At 40.2% G+C, this 3,875-nt stretch overlaps 1 pseudogene; it reads left to right on the plus strand.

The window, feature by feature from the left end:
* Positions 1-1,750: 1,750 nt before the first annotated feature.
* On the plus strand, positions 1,751-3,513 carry LOC107133540 (annotated as a pseudogene).
* The last annotated feature ends 362 nt before the right edge of the window (positions 3,514-3,875 follow it).

A 3,875-nucleotide genomic window follows, 5' to 3' on the forward strand; every position in this document is an offset into this window, starting at 1 on the left:
ATAGGATTCATGTTAAGGTTAGGGGTAGGGTTGGTGTTAGGGTTAGAATTAGTTTTAGGGTTAGCGTTATTTTACATTGAGGGTTATGGTTAGGTTTAGGATTACTTTGGGGGTTAGTGTTAGATTTAAGGTTAGTGTAGGGCAAGAGTTAGGTTTAGAGTTATGGTTAGGATTAGGGTTATGGTGAGGCTTAGGCTTAGTGTTAGGTTAGGGTTAGGGTTAGGGTTAGGATTAGAGTAATTGTTAGGGTTAGGTATAGAGTTAGGTTTAGAGTTAATGTTAGGATTAGGTTTAGGTTTAGGATTAGGGTTAGTGTTTGAGTTAAAGTTACTGTTAGGGTTAGGGTTTATGTTAGGGTTAGTTTTAGGATTTGTGTTAGGGTTAGGTTTAGTATTAGTGTTAGGGTTAGGTGAAGATTAGGTTATTATTAGGGTTAGGGTCAGGGTTGGGTTTAGATTTAGGGACAGAGTTAGGGTTAGTGTTAATGATATGTTAGGGATAGGGTTATAGTTAGGGTTAGGGATAGGGTTAGGATTAAGTTTAGGGTTAGTGTTATGGTTAAGATTAGGTTTAGGGATAGGGTTAGGGTTAGTGTTAGGGTTAGGGTTAGGGTAAGGGTTAAGGTAAGGTTTAGGCTAAAGGTTAGGTTAAGATTTAGGGTTAAGGTTAGTGTTATGGTTAAAATTAGTGTTAGTGTAGGTTTAGGGTTAGGGTTAGTGTTAGGGTTAGGGTTAGTTTTAGGGTTAGGGTTAGGATTTGTCTTAGGGTTATGGTTAGAATTATGTTTAAGGTTCTGGTTATGGTTTGTATTAGGGTTAGAATTAGGGTTAGGGTTAGGTGAATTATGGTTCAACATAGGGTTAGGATTAGGGATAGTGTTAGTGTTAGGTTTAGGATTAGGTTTAGGTTTGGGTTAGTGTTAGGTTTATGGTTCATGTTAGGGTTAAAGTTTAGGTTAGTGTTAGCTTTAATTTTAAAGTTAGGGTTAGGGTAAGGGTTAGGGTTAGGGTTATAGTTAGGTTTTTGGTTAGTGTTAAGATTAGGCTTAGGTTTAGGGTTAGCTTACAGTTAGAATTATTGTGAGGGTTAGAGTTAGGCTTAGGATTAGGGTTATTGTTAGGGTTAGTGGTAGAGTTAGGTTTAGGGTTAGGTTTAGGGTTATAGTTAGGGCTAGAGTTAAAGTTATCGTTAGTGTTAGTTTTAGGGTTAGTGTTAGGGTTAGGGTTAAGTTTGCTCATAGTGTTAGAGTTATTGTTAGGATTATCATTTGTGTTAGGATTAGGGTTATGTTTAGTGTTAGTGTTAGTGTTATGGTTAGAGTAAAATTTTGGTTAAGGTTAGAGTTAGTTTTGTTTTAGGGTTAGTGTTAGGGTTAGTGTTAGGTTATGGTTTAGGTTAGTGTTAGCTTTAGGTTTAGGGTTTGAGATGGGATTACAGTTAGGGTTTTGATTAGGGTTATGATAAAGGTTAGGATTAGGGTTAGAGTTAAGTTTAGTGTTAGGTTTAGGTTAGGGTTAGGGTTAGGATTAGGGTTAGTGTTAGGGTTAGGGTAAGGGTTAGGGTTAAGATTAGTGTTAGGGTGAGGGTTGGGGTTTGGGTTAAATTAGGGTTAGGGTTAGTTTTATGGTTCATGTTAGGATTAAAATTAGGGTTAAGACTAGGGTTAGAGTTAGGGTTAGGGTTAGGGATAGGTTAGGGTTAGGGTTAGGATTAGGGTAAGTGTTACAGTTAAGATTAGTGTTAGGCACTGGCAGCCACTCAGAGTAGTGAGAGAGGCGGAGTGGCCGGGGCCAGTGCTCCACTCTGCCCCAGCTCCCGGCCCGCCCTGCCACCCTGGCCCTGTGGATGAGGGTATATATTCCGAGCAGGCGCGGGACACCAATGAGTGGTGGAGCTGTAGGAGCCAGAGCCGAGTGGAGCTGCGGTCGCATGGAGGGAGGCTTGCAGTTGCAGAAATTATACCCCTGTTTTCACAGAGGTTGGCTACCAGAGCATTATGAATGTTAATGACCTCAAACTCAGGTTGTCCAGAGCTGCGCAAGAACACCTGCTACAGTTCTGGAATGAATTGGAAGAAACCCAACAGGTAGAACTTTATGCTGAACTCCAGGCCATGAACTTTGAGGAGTTGAACTTATTTTTCCAAAAGGCTATTTAAGGATTTAACCAGTCCTCTCACCAAGAGAAAGTGGATGCACGAATGGAGCCTGTTCCCGAGAAGTGTTGGGTAGTGCTACCAGGGATCAAGATCAGCTCCACGCCTGGGAAAGTGAAGGACTTTTCCAGATTTATAGAGCAAAGTAGCAGTTCTTCTTCTAGCCAGTGGGCAGGGGACAAGACTTGGAGTTGCATATCCCAAGGGGATGTATGATGTTGGATTGCCATCCCATAAGACACTTTTTCAGATTCAAGCAGAAAGTATCCTGAAGCTACAGCAGTTAGCTGAAAAATATCATGGCAACAAATGCATCATTCCATGGTATATAATGACCAGTAGCAGAACAATGGAATCTATGAAGGAATTTTTCACAAAGCACAAGTACTTTGGTTTAAAAAAAGAGAATGTAGTCTTTTTTTTCAGCAGGGAATGCTGCCTGCTATGATTTTTGATGGGAAAATTATTTTAGAAGAGAAGAACAAAGTTTCTATGGCTCCAGATGGTAATGGTGGTCTTTATAGGGCCCTTGCAGCCCATAATATTGTGGAGGATATGGAGCAAAGAGGTATTTGGAGCATTCATGTCTATTGTGTGGACAACATATTGGTAAAAGTGGCAGACCCATGGTTCATTGGATTTTGCATTCAGAAAGGAGCAGACTGTGGGGCAAATGTGGTAGAGAAAACAAACCCTACAGAACCAGTTGGAGTGGTTTGCCGAGTGGATGGAGTATTCCAGGTGGTAGAATATAGTGAGATTTCCCTGGCAACAGCTCAAAAATGAAGTTCAGATGGACGACTGCTGTTCAATGCGGGGAACATTGCCAATCATTTCTTCACTGTACCATTTCTGAGAGATGTTGTCAATGTTTACGAACCCCAGTTGCAGCATCATGTGGCTCAAAAGAAGATTCCATATGTGGATTCCCAGGGCAATTAATTAAGCCAGACAAACCAAATTGAATAAAGATGGAAAAATTTGTCTTTGACATCTTCCAGATTGCAAAGAAGTTTGTGGTGTATGAGGTATTATGGGAAGATGAGTTTTCCTCTCTAAAGAATGCAGACAGCCAGAATGGGAAGGACAACCCTACTACTGCAAGGCATGCTTTGATGTCCCTTCACCATTGCTGGGTCCTTAATGCAGGTGGCCACTTTATAGATGAAAATGGCTCCCGCCTTCCAGCAATTCCCTGCTTGAAGGATGCCAATGATGTACCAATCCAGTGTGAAATCTCTCCTCTTAGCTCCTATGCTGGATAAGGAATAGAAAGTTATGTGACAGATAAAGAGTTCCATGCACCTTTAATCATTGATGAGAATGGAGTCCATGAGCTGGTGAAAAATGGTATATGAACCACCTACCAATTTCTACCACAATAGGAAATAGATTTTACTTTTGATAGATCAACTGTGAAACTGCAGGACCTCTCCTGGAAGACTGAAGTTTGAAGACTTTCACAGGATTTCATTTTGCTTGCTGAACTGTTGAAACTACTACAAACTTTTCAAGATGCAGATGACTGAATTTCAGATAGTGTTTTATTATTCTCAACTCATTGAAGGTCTTATTTATATTTTTCAATTGTATGATTTTTCTTCCAGCCAAGGAAAATATTGACCATCCAGAAAGTTTCCTATAGCTTAACTATAGTCAGGATGTTCAACATTACTTTGTTTTCAAAGTTGTACATAGTAATAATATGTCATGTACATGT

The sequence above is a fragment of the Marmota marmota genome, unplaced genomic scaffold, assembly GCF_001458135.2.
Source record: "Marmota marmota marmota unplaced genomic scaffold, marMar, whole genome shotgun sequence".
NCBI lineage: Eukaryota > Metazoa > Chordata > Mammalia > Rodentia > Sciuridae > Marmota > Marmota marmota.